This window comes from Spermophilus citellus (genome assembly GCF_964194105.1).
Source record: "Spermophilus citellus genome assembly, chromosome: 4".
NCBI lineage: Eukaryota > Metazoa > Chordata > Mammalia > Rodentia > Sciuridae > Spermophilus > Spermophilus citellus.
Genome location: NC_138185.1, coordinates 114183749 through 114200034, shown reverse-complemented (window position 1 = coordinate 114200034; position 16286 = coordinate 114183749).

The following is a 16286-nucleotide window of genomic DNA, read 5'->3' as shown; positions in this document are numbered from 1 at the left end:
ACCCCTGCAAACTGCTCCCAGAGTAGAGAATACCCAGGAGCAGCCCTCCCTGGTCACCTGCAGAGCCAGCTACCTACACATCCTTCCTCCTCTCTGCACGTGGCCTGTGCCTTCCTGGGTGTGTGCTGAGGGGAGAGAGGCGCTGGCCGGCCCAGAAACCCGTGGGAGGGCTCCACCTGTAGGCGGGGACCATAGGGTATTGGCACCCTGCGGAGACCCAGGTTATGGGTTAGGACCTTCTTAGTGACCACAGATATCATCTAACCTTTGACCTTCAGAGTCCTAATCATCCGTCCACTTGAGGTAACCATAGTTTCTGTCCTGTCCCCTACTGGGCTATGATAAGAGCTATCAGAAGTGATAATTACCAAATACACATAGTATGTCGGGTTCTGAACTAAGAACCTCCTGGCCTGCCCGAGCTCATGATATCCTCACAGGGTGGCGGTGAAGGTGTTATTACTATTGTCTCCTACAGGAAACAAGGTTCAGAGAGGTTGGACAACCCTTCCACAGGCGCACAGCTCCTAAGTGGCAGGAGTGAGGCAGGCTGTCCCCAGTCCTTGTCACCTCACTCGTAGGACTCCATTCAGCATTATATGCCAGAACTCTGCTGAATTTGAAACTGCTGCGGAGCCTTGAACGTGAGAGTGTCGCCGTGTGAAGAACAGAGGCACTCTGGAAAGGCAGGCCTGCCCCTTGCTACTTTCCTGTTAGACAGCTCACATATTGCATAGGGCCTGGTATTCAGTAGGTGCTCAATAACAGCAGCGCCTTTCCTCCCTTTTACTTACCCAGAAAATGAAGCCCAGAGAATATCCCTGCCAACCCCCTGGAAGAGGGAATTTCCTCTGCACATTTAACTTTGAGCAGGGGCTCCGGGCTTTGGCTGGCCACAGCAGGGAAGGGTCAGGGCAATGGCCTAACCTAGCCTTACTTGGTGGCCCACAGTGACCAGAGCTGGGCCTTCTCAGAGCCCAAGCTGCTGCTCCCCTGTCCACCAGGCATTCAGGACAGCAGGGAGGCTCAGGCTGGAGCAGGCGAAGGAAGTGAGGTCATAGCCTCTGACAGCAATTCGGAAGTTGGGAGAGGCCTGCCAGGCCCTGCCAGTCCCTGGGCTTCCTAGAGCAGTTGTTTCGTAGGGTTCAGCTGGAATTTCAGGCAGGAATGTTCAGCAGGCTGAAGTGGGGCAAGTGTAAATTCCAGAGGCTGAAGCAACATTCTGCAGAGGAGTTTTTTTGTTTTTTTTTTTTTTCTTCCCTTGTCAGCCTCTGGCCTCCACAGGCCTTCCTCAGGGAGGCACTTCTTGGGTGTGGAGCAGGGGCAGGATGGCCTGGGGAGCAGCCTTTTCCCAGGGCTGAGGGGAAACGAGAGCTGGGCACGTTAACATGCCTGGATTCAACACCAGCACAAGTCCACTTGAATGTCATTTTCTGTCCCTTTCAGCCTCTTTTCCTTCTTCCTGTCCCTAAATAAAACCTCAGGCAGGTCTTGTAGACTGTGTGGGCCTTTTAGAGTCCATGACAGTCTCACATAGTAACTGGAAACCCTGGCCTGCCGGGGCTCTTACCCGGCTCACGTTTTGGGCTCCTCTAGCTCAGGCCTGCTCCGGGCTGCACACATGGCCGCCACCTGGCTTGCTTCACTCCACCTTTCTGCCCCTGGTTGCTCTTTGGCCCCTGCAGGTCAGGCACTGGCTGGTTTCCAGTGACTGGGTGGAGGCCTGCTGCTGTCAGGGCTATCTTTTGTGGTGTCCTGCTGTGAATCATGCCCCACCCCACCCCACCCCATCCCACCGTTATACTTACAGCCTCGGTCAACTCCCAGGCTTTCTGCTCTGTGGGAATCTCCCCCACTTCCAGTGTCATCTGCAGTGGCATCCAGTTTAGGAGTCCCCAATCCGGGTGTGTCCTTGATGGGACAACAATATGGCTCTTCCTTAGGAGCTGCGCCCTCTCTCCCTGCTGCAGCCTGTCTAAACAGCTCTGGCCTTTAGATCTCTCAGGTATGGGTCAGACATCTGTCCTTGTATCTCCCAAACTCAGGTCACCTCTCAAGCTCTCTAGGTGGCCTCCTCAGCACCCTGTGCTTTCGTTTGTTCGTCCAGGGAACACATGACACGTTTGCAACCCTCTTCAAAGAAAAGCTCACAGTTATTTTCTTTCAGCCCCATTCTCTGTTCCCCTACAGGTGCTCACAGAAGGTTCCAGTCCCTTAGCTTCTCCCCCACAGATAGCTTTGCCCATGCTTTATGGCATGGTGGGGGGGGGCGGTTCTTAACACCTGCTACATTATTCCAGGCCTTTGGGGATGTCCCCTAGGATAAAGACAGCAAGCCCTGGCTGTGGCATCTTCTCAGGAGAGTCTGCTGGTGTAACCCTGCTGGACGCCCGTGGTTCTGGGAGTACTGCTCCTATATGCCAGCCACAATGCTCTGCAGCTTATATGCCTGGCTTCAGTACAGTCCCCATATTACAAAAGGCAAAACCGAGACCAGAGAGGTTAAGTGACTCTCCCCAAGGTCACTGGGACTGGTGGTAGTAGTTAGAATTTGAACTTAGACTTCCAGATTCAAGTCCGGCCTTTCTCCACCAGGCCAGTGCTGTTCTGTCCCTGCTGCCCTGACCTGACATGACCTACTCTGCTCCAGCCACCAACCCCTTTCCCTCTGAGCCTCAGCACATGCATGCGCTTTCACGGTCCAGTCTGTGCTCTTGGAATGACCCCTTCAGGGCTGTACTCTATACGGTTCCCTTAAAAGTCCATTGGCACCATAGGCTTTGGGCCAGCCCCATCCAAGACACTTTCTCCCCACTACCCCGCCCCCTCCACAAAGTAACTCTGCTGTATGCAGCATTTATCCTGAGCTTAGTGATTTCCCTTCCCATATGTAGGTCTAGTTAAGTTTTTGGTCAGGATGTTACTTGCTTTAGGTGTATAAACCGTGAGCACACAGCTTGGGGAGTTTTATGATGAATACACTTGTGTGGTCCTCCCTGAAATCAAGACATGGAGCAGGGGCTGGGGTTGTGGCTCAATGGCAGAGCACTTGCCTAGCGTGTGTGAGGCACTGGCTCTGATCCTTAGCAACACATAAAAATAAATAAATAAAATAAAGGTATTGTGTCCATCTACAATAAAAGAATATTAAAAAGAATAAAAGATATGGAACATGCCCAGAATTTGGAGCTCCCCCAAATACTACCTCTGTCTGACCTCTGTCTCATGCATAAGTTTTGCCAGATTTGACCTTCATGAGAGTGAAATTATTTCATCCATAAGATTCATTCTGTTGTGTGTGTCGTAGCAGCTCCTTCTCCTCATCCTCTTTCTCTTCCTCTCCTCCTCCTCCTCCTCCTCCTCCTCCTCCTTCTTTTTCTTTTGCTGTGTAGAATTCTATCGATCGTGTGGCTATACCATGATGTATCCATCTCAGTGATGGTGGCCATTGGGTTATTTCCAGTTGCAGGACATTAGGAATATATGAATATATAAACATTCTTGTCATGTATTTGGATGGACTTAATCTCTCACTTCTGCTGGGTGTGTAGCCAGGAGTATTTCCTGGGGATGTTTACATACAGTTAGGAGTAGATACTGTCACACAGTTTTCCAAAGTGCTTGCACCAATTCACATTCCCACCGGCAGTGTGTGAGAGCCCTGGGGGACCCACATCCTTGTTAGTACTTGGTGCTGTGATTCTTTTAAATTTGATCTATCCCAAAGGTGGGCAGTGGTATGAGATTGCTTCTCTGGGCCTTTTCTGGATGGTTGATGATGTTCAACACCTTTTTATATGCTTAATGGCCTTGGAAGAAGCACACAAATGACCTCTTTTATATCAAATAGCCATTCAAATTTGATTTTTTAAAAGAATTAAGTGGGGCTGGGGATGTGGCTCAAGCGGTAGCGCGCTCGCCTGGCATGCGTGCGGCCCGGGTTCGATCCTCAGCACCACATACCAACAAAGATGTTGTGTCCGCCGAGAACTAAAAAATAAATATTAAAAATTCTCTCTCTCTCTCTCTCTCTCTCTCTCTCTCTCTCTCTCTCTCTCCTCTCTCACTCTCTCTTAAAAAAAAGAAAAAGAAAAGAATTAAGTGTTTTTATTATTGATTTTTAGGTTTATTATACAACAAATAAGTTTTTTAGATATATGTATCACAAAATGTCTTTTTCTATAGTTTTATTCGATAGCTCTTCATTTTCTTGTGGCATGAACAGTTTTAAGTTTAATAAAGTCCAATTTATTGATTCTGTGTGTGTGTGTGTGTGCACCCTCTTTGTGCTTTTTGTGTCCTTTAAAGAAATCTTCGCCAGGCATGGTGGCACACGCCTATAATCCCAGTGACTCAGGAGGCTGAGGCAAGAGGATCGCAAGTTGAAAGCCAGACTAAGCAACTTAATGAAGCCCCAAGCAACTTACTGAGACCCTCTCTTAGAATACAAATAGAAAGGGCCCGGTGCAGTGGTGGAAGCCTGTAATCCCAGTGGCTCAGGAGGCTGAGGCAGGAGGGTGTCGAGTTCAAAGCCAGCCTCAGCAATTTAGTGAGGCACTTAGCAACTCAGCAAGACCCTGACTCTAAAAAAAAAAAAAAAAAAAAAAAAAAAAAAAAAAAAAAAAAAAAAAAAAGGCTGTGAATGTGGCTCAGTGGCTGAGCATCTCTGGGTTCAATCCCCGGTACCAAAAATAAATAAATAAATAAATAAAAATAAAAAGGGCTGGGGATGTATGTGGCTCAGGGTGAAGCACCCCTAGGTTCAATTCTTGGTACCAAAAAAAAAAAAAAAAAAGAAATCTTTTCCCACCCCTAAAGTTAAGACGATTTGAATTTCTTCTAGAAGTTTTATCATTTCCCAGATACTTCATACTCTCTCACCAAGCATGCACAATATTGTCTTGCATGTCTTTAGAGTTTATACAGATAATACATGGTGTATTTTGCAGCTTGCTTTTCGTGCTCACTAGTGCGTTTGTGTGAGTGCCCTGTTGGTGTGTGCAGCGCCCACACGTTCACTTTCACTGCAGTGAGCTGAATCATGCCATGAGTGTATATCACCATCTCTTTACCCTTCTCCTGCTGATGGACATTTAGGACGTTTCCAGCGTTCATCATCACAGTACTGCTTCTCTGAACATTGCATGCACACCCCTCCTTGTGAGAGCATGTTTGGGATCCGCATCTCCATCGGGGCTGTGGTTTTGGAGCCTTAGAAACTCAGCACTCAGAGTAGGTGCCTCTGGGGCTGCTGAAGAGTAGGATTAGGGAGATCAATAGGTGGGTGGGTGGGGTGAGGGTTCTGGGGAGTCCTGGCTCTGGGCCCAGACCTCTGTTTCAGCCAGAAAAGATTGGCTTTCATGGTTTAGGACCTGAGGTTCTGTTTAACCTTTTGTTTGAAAAAAATGGGTTCTGCTTAAAAAAAAAAAAAGTATTTTTTTTAAAGCAAGTAATTGAGTTAATGCACTGTTCCTAAAGTATTATTAGGTTTAAAAAAACAAAAAAGATGAGTGACTCACCCTTGAGCCCAAGCCAGTGTGCCCACCACTGCTACTTTGCCTTCTTTATTAACTCTTCATGTGCTGTCTTCCTTTCTCTTTCAGCCAAACTCTTTATTGCGGATATAATTGATGAATAAACTTTTTATTAACTGGGAACCATCATCATCTCATATTTGTGCCTTTTATGGCTCACAATCGACACTCCTCTCTCTCATTCCCAAACCAGCCAATAAAGAGCCCCAAGGTTCTACAGTGGAGAAATGACCCTTCCCATTTCACTGAGGTGAATACTGAGGCTCAGGGAGGGGAAGGAGCTGAAGGTCATGTGACTGGTAGGTGGGATGAGGACTTGGACCCAAGGCTTTGGAATCCCAGCGTTGTGCCCCACAGGGGGCCTGGCCAGAGACCTCGGTCTTAGTCCAGATCTCACCTAATGACTAACATGGGGCCTGCCCTCTGAAGTTTACAAAGGGCTTTCCCAGGCATGGCCTCTTAATCTCACAGCCCTTCTGTGGGTGGGTGTCATTAATAATGCCCCCTCCCCAGGCCTTTCCCGAGGGGCAGGAGGGTTGGAGGTCTCCTCCACACTCACACAGCTACCAGGAGCTGACCTGCCCTCATACCCACTCCAGCCCGCGTTCCCCGCATCCTCTGCTCCTTCCCTCACTTTTCCTTCCCATGGCAGAACCAGGAGGTATCTGGGGACAGGCAGGCTTTTCAGCAGCCTCCAAGTCCACCCTCTGGGGCAGGCCCAGGAAATGGGTTTGGCTCTGTGGTGCCGGGCAGCCCCTCCCATGAGGCTGAGGTTGTTTTTCTTATCTAAATAAACTCTGCACAAACATGGCCACATTACTCATGTGTAAGTTATTTGCAATAGCATAGCTCAGAGATGGGGAAATCAGTTCACACTGGGACCAGGTCTTAACCTGGTAGAAACGAACAGACAATGCAGTTTTATTTTTAATTTTTCTTTCTTTTCTTTCTTTCTTTCTTTCTTTTTTTTTTTTTTTTTTTTTTTAACAGTGCTGGGGGTTTGAACCCAGGGCCTCGTGCATGCTAGGCAAGTACTTACCACTGAGCTCCACCCCAAGCCCAGGAATTCCAGTTTTAGACTCAGGGCAACAAAATTCAAATCCTAAACTCCTGGTACTCCACCCCCATGCTGGGGAAACCCTTTGTCCCTGGTCACATGCCCGATGAGGCTTCCCCAGGAAAGGTGGAACCCACCTGTGCACCCACCTGTGCCTGGGGAAGGGGTGGGGAGCTCCACGGGGCTCTCTTCTGTACCTGGCCTTCCATGATCCTCCTGAGGAGGGGCAAAGACCAAGGGGCAGGGAGCTCTGCTGGGTCTTCAGCCCTTGGGTAAGATGAGTACTGGAAGCTACTTGGGTTCTTCACCCCACTTTTACTAAACTCCTTCAGCTTGTGAAACTGGTACTGTCACAGGGTCCTTGGGACCAGGGCATGAGTTCCCTTAGAGCCGAGGGCGTGGTTCACACAGTACCACCCTTGGCCCCTGTTCTGTGGCTGGGTGTGTGTGTGGGGTGGGGTGGGGTGATGCTGACAGTTGCGGGTCAGTTCCCCAAGGCCTGTGCCTCTCTCTCTCAGGTGTGTTGTCTACCTCACCGAGGAGGCAGGGGTCCACTCCTTAGAGTTCTGTGATGTGCTCCAGGAAGCAAGGAAAAGTCAACACTAAGCCACAGAAAGTGGGGTTTGTTTGCAAAGGTCTCTTGGACAGAAGACCTCAACGGAATTCCTGGCAGAGCCAGAAGAGGAGCCTTAGTCCTCTGACTCCTAGATCAGCAGATTCTGGTCCAACAAAATGTTCCTAGGATGTCCAACTGCCTGGACGTGATTCATGTTGTTCCCAAGGAACATGGCATTATACATGGCTTTCGTCCCAAAGCTATGGGACTGTGGTATCCAGGGTATGTGGCTACAGGGTTCCTTTGCTCCTCTTTGCCAGCTCTGGACCAAAGGAATGGAGCTTGGAGAGGCAGTGGGCACAGTTTCTGTGAGTCTCATCCAAGGCCTTGTCTGATTCTTCCCCACACTATTCCAGGGACCATTACTAGGACAGGACTGGGGTTAGGCCCTTAGATACCCTGAAAGATCAGGCCTCCCTCAGATGAAATTCAAACAAAAACAATTCTACCCCGGAAAAAGTGCCACCCATCCATGTGTGCTGAACTCAAAATAGCTTCCTTCTAGAGACTGTGATTGCAAAATCCTGGGTGAATGCAACGAAGCTCCATATTTTCCTCTGGGATAGGACGGGGTAGGAGGGGGGAAGGGCTTTGCCCTTGGCCTGAGCGCCCATTTGCTCTGCCTCCTGGGTCACCTGGACTGCCAGGGTGCTCAGCCCACATCTTTGCAACTGAATAAAGCATGCCTACTCCCAGGAGAGGACTGGATCCAAGTAGCATTGTGTTGGAGTCAGGGCAGCATCTGCACCAGTGGGCACTTGTGCACACACATACGCACAGAGGACATGTGTGGGCTCAGCAACCTTCCTTAGTTCTGGTTTGAAGGGATGACAAAATAAAAACATGTTTTTTCCTCTCAAAATTAATGTATGTGCTTTGAGTTTTTACAATTGTCAGGCCCCACTCCCGGTGCTCATCGGCCCTTTATGGTCAGAAGGGTCAGCTTCTTACCCTGAAATAAAAGGTTGGCGTGCTGGTCTAGAACCCCAGCTTCACAGAGGATGCTATTCCAACAAGAGATCTTAGATTTCCTGATGCAGCACCAAGAAGACAAATGCATTCCTACCTAATGCAGGCTTCGATCTGCTTCAAAAATACACTTAATGAATGTGTTACACACTGCAAAACCACAGAGAGTACAGTTTGAGTTTGAGGGGGAGTACATAATTGTGTGTATTTTGGACATCAAGTTATGGTAACATAGCTTCGCTTAGAAAAATCTGAGGGGAGGAGAGAGCCCCTATGATAGTATGAGTTCCATGCTGGCTAGAAGCTCAGCCCTGCCCAGCAAGACTTGGCGGTGTGTGTGCATGTACATTCCTCTTTTACTCATTCACTCACATGTTTTTTTGTGTGTCAGGTGTTGTCCTTGGATACTCGGCAACATGGACACTGGTTAGATAGATGAGCTCCTACTCTGTCTGCTCCAGTCAGTGGGAACAGAACTTTTACCTTCTGGCTCCTGAATTAGACTGCATGCCACCCCTGGGCAGAGGCCTTTCTATTTTCTTATGACATTTCTTCCACAAAGAGTCCTAAACACCTGGGCCCATAATGGATGCTCAGGCAACAGGCCCAACGTGTATCCTGCCGCTCTGGAAGGCACTAGACTTCCTTTCCTTCTATCACTTCCTCTCTGCTCTTATTTGTTGGATCTCCTGGGAGGTCTTGGCAAGATCAGGCCCTGAGAGTTCAGCTGTTGATTAAAGCTGACAAGAACTTGAGGTGTCGTTTGCATCTCGTTAGGGGATTCCCAATGACCAGAGGAATGCATCTTTATGGATAGAATCGGGTCAAAGTTAGAAGAGTCTCAAAGGCAAACACATTTCAACCAGAAGCCTGACTTCTCCATGGTAGAGATTAAGGATCCCAAGGCAGGGAAGAACTCGGTGATTCATTAGCAATGTCTGCTGTGGCTAATGCAATGGAGGACAGTGGAGTCATGTATTCATACTATCCAAGGTCAGTCCAATCCCTTAAACTTACAAACAGAACAAGAGACCGGAGTGTAGACACTACACAAGTTGGCACAGGTCTGTTGAGAGAAGCTGGCCCTCCATGAGTCCCTCGCACTCTAGTCAGTCCATCTTCCTCCTGCCCCTTCCCTAGGCACTTCAGAGACTTCTCAGGCAGAGGACTTCTTCTCCAGTCCACGGCATCCTCTTTATCTGTGAATGAGGCCAGTCCTGACTGAGTGCCGTGTATCATCCCGCAGCATGCACCTACGTTTCTTTTGGTTCCTGTCATTTCCTAGGAATTATTTAAGGGCAGTAAAATATAATGCAACTAAAGCTGAACCCATACCAGAAACACAGGATTGTGGTTCAGGCTGCCTGGATTTTAGCGGTATGTATGGACACGGCATATCCTACAGATTAGGACACTTCTGCTGTCCTCTAACCCAGGGGCTGAGTGCTGCAGTGTAAGCCAGGACGCCGTGTCACTTCATCTTTCTGTCACTTCATCTTTCTGGGCCTCATTTTCTTATGTTAATTCATTCATCCACCAAATATTTATTATTAAGTGTATTTGATGTGCTTAGGCATAGGCGTTGGTGATAGAAAAGCAAGACAAAGTCCTTGCCATTAAGGGGCTTAAAATCGAGTGTAATAGATAAGTAAGTCTACAAGTAAATACACCAATGGGTTAGCAATGGACATAACAAGCACAGAGGTCTGCACAGGGTAGAGTGGGGCTCAGTCCAACCCTAGGAGTGAGAGCAGAAAGGCCTCGTGCAGAGGTGATGCTCAAACCTGGCTCAAACCCCATTGCTCAGGGCCTTCTAGTCTATATGAAAGACTGTGGACTCCAGTCTCTGAACCTGTGCCACCCAGACAGGAAGGGGTCCATGAAGGAAACTGGTTCAGCTCCCAATAAGCACATGTGGCTGTTGATCCCTTGAAATGTGACTGGGTGCTAATGGAGATATAAGTGTAAGGCACAAGGAATTGCAAAGCTTGTGAACAAACAAACAAAAAAACACACAAGATAATTTTTATATTGATTGCATGTTGAAATAGTAACACACTGGGTTTGCTGAGTTAAAAATACATTATCTAAATTAATGCCACCTGTTTCTTTTTCCTTTTTATAATGTGGCCTAAAGAAAATTTAAAATGACATATGTCACTCTCTATTTCTATTGGACAGCATTGCTGGAGACAATGGCAAATCACTGAAAGCAATTTTTTTTAAAAGGCAGAGGAGATGCAAATTAGATTTGTGCTTTAGAATGCTCATGCTGGCAGCGAGCAGAGAATGCAGACAATTAGAAAATGGTTATAATAACTGGTGGCGAGCGATGATGGGGACTTGAAGTAGATGGAGGCTGGGTATTGGGGAGATTCTATAGGGTGCAGGGACAGCTGGGATTAGGGACACCATGGGAAGGGAGGAGTGACAGTAGACTGTGGTGAGGCTGCTGGAGGGAGGAAGTTGGAGGAAGGGGTCCATGAAGGAAACTGGTTCAGCTCCCAGCGCTAACTCTGAGATGGCTGGGAGGTCCAGAGACAGAGGCATGTCTGAGACCAGCACTCTGGAGAGAAGTTTGGGCCAGGTTACTCAGATTTGGGAGTCAGTGTATAAGGGTTAGATGAGACTCAAGGGTGAATAAGATCACCCTGGGAGGGAGGTAACAGAGGCAAGTACTTAGCTCTGGGGAACACTAACTACGGAAGGGCAGGGGAAGAGGTCTGAAAGGTATATCCTTAGGGGGCTGGGTCTGTGGCTCAGCGGTAGAGCGCTCCCCTAGCATGTGTGAGGCATTGGGTTTGATCCTCAGCACCACATAAAAATAAATTACTAAAATGAAGGTATTGTGTCCAACTACAACATATATATTAAATAAAGGTATATCCTTAGCCTTCCAGCCAAGAATGACAAACCAGAATTCCTTACCTTAAGGCAGGTTGGGTCCCTGCTTCATGCTGGGATGTCTTTCAGAAGAGACCCCTTTTCTCATTTCAAAGCAAAACAAAAAAGTCACAGCTAAGGCTAAAGCTTTCTGGTCCCCTTGGATGGAACCACTGATGGCTAAGTCAGTCTAGAAAAGAGTCTCCCCAGATGCCATCTCTCTGTTAAGCTGGTGTGGTGAGGGTAAGCTGGTACAATAGGTTTTCAGGGGCCCCTCTCGTAATGGCATCAAAAGTAGCAATGCACTTTCTAGGGACTTATTCTAGGAAACTAATCAGGGATGTACAGATATGTGATGCCCAGAAATGTTTAGAGCAGAACCATTTATGATATCAAATAAACTGGAAGCAACCTGTATGTCCAGTCACAGGAAACTGGTTTAATAAATGATGACAGATCCATGTGACAATATGCTCTACAGTCATTCAATACCACATTGCAAGTGCATGTTTATTAACATAGAAAGATGTTCATGATGTGCCAATGAAACCTCAGGGGACTGCAGTGTGGTTATTTCTAGGTGGTGGTGGCTGTTCGTGTCCATTGTGGTTAGGAACAAGGACTATCTAGCAGATTGCCTGGACTGTCAGAGCACGGCCACTCACTGATGTCCCCTTGTGTGCCTCAGTGCTCCCTGCTAAAAAGGGGATGACACTAACACAGCCCACAGGTAGTTGTAAAAATGAATGTAGTTAACCTAACCCTGTGAGCAGGTTGGAACTCTTGGAAGGGCTTTGTTCGTGCCAGTCTGTATTATTATTTTTGAAAACATCCTTATTGAGATGTAGTGCACCTTCCATATAATTCACCCATTTAACGATGCCCAATTGTGTTTCCTATATTTACAGGGTTGTGTAGTCACTGTAGCCAATTTTAGAACATTTGTATCACTCCAGAGAGAAACTCGGCACCCATGAGCTGCTCTACCAGCCCAGCCCAGCCCCAGCCATCTGCCACCACCCCCCTATCTCTAGAGTCGGGCAGTTGTGGACATTTCATGGAGCTGAAATCCTACAGTGCCAGGTCTTTTGCTACTTGTTCTTTCACTTAACACCAGGTTTCCAAAGGCCACCGTGCCACCGCATGTGTCAGCGCTTTGTTCCTCTTCTATTGCAGACAGGCTTGATTATCGACACCATCATAAAATTCAAAACATTTCTCTACAATGAAAACATCTGTTTTACAACAACCACCGAACATATTTATCCTTAAGCAGGTGTCCCCCCTCTGGTGAGGCTGAATGGCAGGGAGAGGGGCAGCCTGCCTTGTTAACTTTTATTTGAATCCCTCAGAGATGGAGCCCACAGTAGGATTCCCAGGGGCCACACTTGCTGGAGTGTCTGTGAGGTGAGGTGTTCTAGACCAGGAAGTCATTTTAAGAGGTCAAGGCTTCACTCTCTCCTGTCACACCCCGGTGCCTGACTACAGAGAAGCATTAGCAGGCCCCTGGGGGCCAGCAACACAACAAGCTCACACCTGACCAGAGAGCACAGGTAGCCATTGTCTCATTCTCTCCAGAGACACTCTCCAGAGCCACATTCCTCACTCAGGAGAGACCCAACTCCACTTCCACCTACACATTGTTTTCTTTCTCTGGGGGCCAAGCTCAGTGGTAGAGCACCTTCCCAGCATGACTGAGGCCCTGGGTTCAATCTCCCAGCACTCCCCAAAAAACCAATTTAAGAATCTATTTTTATCGAATGCTAACATTTTTGACAGTACAATCTAAACTTCAGTTTCTAGAATTTATTTATTTATTTTTAAAAGTGTGGCCAAGTACACATGACAAAATTTACCAGCTCTGCCACTGTTAAATGTACAGTTCAGTGGCATCAAATACGTTCATAAGTTCTGCTCCGACCACCACCATTCATTTCTAGAACCCTTCCTCCTCTAAAGTTGAAGTTCTGTACACTTTCTTAAAACATTTTTTTTTAGTTGTAGAGGGACACAATACTTTTGTTTTATTTATTTATTTTTGTACAGTGCTGAGAATCAAACCCAGTGCCTCACATGCGCTAGGCAAGCGCTCCACTGCTGAGCTACAGCTCTGTACACTTTAAACACTAACTCCCATTTCCCCTCCCCCAGCTCTGGGAATCCATTATTCTTTTTTCTGTCTCTATGAATCTGACTAAAGTATCTCATATAAGTAGGATTATGCAATATTTGTCCTTTTGTGAGTGGCTTATTTAACTTATAAAGTTCTCTAGGTGCATTCAGGTTTTAGCACATTTTAGAAGCGGCCTCTTTTTTTTATCAAGGTCAGATAATATTCTATTGTGTTCATACACTGCAGTTGCTTATCCATCTACCTGTTGATGGACACTTGGGTTGGTTCCACTTTTTGGCTATTATGAATAACACTGCTATGCACGTGGGTGTACAAATATCTGTCCAAGTTCCTGCTCTCAGTTCCTTTGGGATTTACCTCTACTGCTTTTTTTTTTTTAAGTAAAAACAACATGCCAACATTAAAAATAACAAAGGTATACAATCTCACCACTTTTATAGAACCGTAGTTCATTTCAGAGCATCATCTTTGATAGCTGTTCATACACAGGTATTTTTGAAAACAAATGATAATGAAAGAACAATTTTCCAACTGCTATTTTTTTAGGTCCATCCTGCACACTGAACCATGGACTGAGGGAGGTGCTCAGACAGAGCCAAGTAATGTTTGTGACTCTTACTGTCCTGGAAAACAGGAAAGGGAAAGCATAATGACCTCTATAAATATCTAGATACATACAAAATGTATGCAAAGACAAAGACACATGAATGTGGGGAGAAAACTCAGACATGAATCTATTTCACTTAAACAGCTAGGATTGAACTCTGAAAGAATGAGATTTGAATTAGAAAGGCCTGAAAGGCGTGGGCAGATGGAGACCACACGCATACACCAGAATCTCAACATCACCTGTATGTATGAAGACAGTGATCAACACACCTGGACATAAATAGTAAAATTTAAAGCACACACTTACAACCCCATAGTACTAAGATCCTCTCCTGGCCCCTGACTCCTAGACATGCAGTTTTCAAAGGCCAGGAAGGAGTTCCTGCAAGTGAACTCAAGATAGCTCCATGCACTCTGCCCTGGACTCCGACAGGCCTGGACTGTCCTCCCACGGCAGCCACCGCCCCACGTCTAATCTCTGCCTAATGCCTCTCTGAATCAGACCTGGTCCTTGGATAGCATCTATCCCAGCTCCTTCTTGCAGAGCCTTGATCTTCCAGGCATGTTCTGCAATCATCACTGAACACCATGCCAAGAGCTTTGGGGACAGAAAACCCCAGGCTGGGCTGGTAGTCAGGGATCAGCAATCCAGGGTTAGTCCAGTTTGGGTCAGTACAGCTCAACTCCCTGCTTTCCTGGTCCCTCCTTCCTGAAGCAGCAATAACAATCATCTTGCAGAGGCTGTGAGAACTTTAAATATGACCACATCCTTCAAGTCCCAGGCCCAGAGCCTGGCATAGAGCAAACCCACAAATGGCGTCAGTCTGCTGCCCTCTGCTCCCTAAGCTGTCAAAGGGGGTGATGCCTGATCCTGCACTCTCCTAGGGATACTGTGAGACAAACATTTTAAATAATTTCTCCAAAGGTGAAAAATCATGATCCTCAACTAGATTAGTCTGGAAGCCACAGGTATTGACTTTTGAGCATACCACAGAAAATTAGCATATTTACTAACATAAACAGAGCACCTTGAAATGTGCAGCTCGGGAGCAGAGGGTGTCAATCATTATAGAGCCCTGAATTCACTCATTTATTTTTCCCTCTTTAGCCTCATCCCTTATTCCCAGATACCCACCCTTGCATACCTGTTCTACTGTGTTCATGTATCTTTTTATTCCTATTGATTTTTACTGAGGCAAAAGTGTATAAAGTTTATCATTTTAAGTGTACAGTCCTGTGGCAGTAAATACATTCATATTGTTTTTTGACAATTCCCACTATCTACCCCCAGAACTTTTTCACATTCCCCAACTGAAATTCCACATCCATTCAACCACAACTCTGCATTCCCCTTCCCCTCAGACCCCTCAGACTTTCATCTACACTGTCTCTAAGAATCTGACTACTCTTGGCTGGGTGCAATGGCATACACCTGTATTCCCAGTGGCTTGGGAAGCTGAGGCAGGAGGATTGCAAGTTCAAAGCCAGTCTCAGCAATTCAGCAAGGCCCTAAGCAGCTTAGTGAGACCCTGTTTCTAAATAGAATACAAAAAGGGCTGGGGATGAAGTTCACTGGTTAAGCTCCCCTGGGCTCAATTCCTCGTTTAAAAAAAATAAATCTGACTATTCTAGGTATCTCTGTAAGTGGGATTATATACTTTTAGATATTTTATGATTGGTTTATTTCATTTAGCGTAATGTTTTCAAGGTTTATCCATGTCATAGCACTAATCAGAATCTTGTTGTATGTATACACCACATATTTCATTGGCTGCAGAAACATTTTTCTTAATGCACTCATCTGTTGGTGGGCATTTCAACCTGTGGCTATTGTTGTTTCCACCAGAGGCTATTGTGAACAATGCTGCTCTGAACATGGCATGCACAGATACCTTTGAGCACCTGCTTTTACTTCTTTTATGTATATACCCACATGTGGAATTGCTGGATCATAGAGGGATCATATAGTGATCCTAATAAATTTTTTGAGGAAGCACCATACACAGAGGCAAGCACTATTTTACATTCCTACCAGCAATGAGTAAGAGTTCCAATTTCTTTACATCTTCTACAACAATTGTTATTTCATTTTTTAAAAATAGCCATCTCAATGTGTGTTTACTTTTTGTTTGTATGACTTCTTTCAAAATATGCATTGTTGTTTTGCATGTGATTTTTTTTAGTTATAGACACCATACCTTTATTTTATTGATTTATTTTTTTATGTGGTGCTGAGGACTGAACCCAGTGCCTCATATGTGCGAGGCAAGTGCTCTACCACTGAGCCACAACCCCAGGCCTGTATGTGATGTTTTACCCAGGTGGCATTATGCTATTCATTTCACTGTGGCTATTTTCCCTCCAAAGTGTTTTTAGGAATCATTCATTTGTCTTATGTACATGAAACTTCTAGTTCTTGCATGATGCTCTATCTTATGCATCAGCCATATCCATGAATGTTGAGAACCTACTATGTGCTCTTGA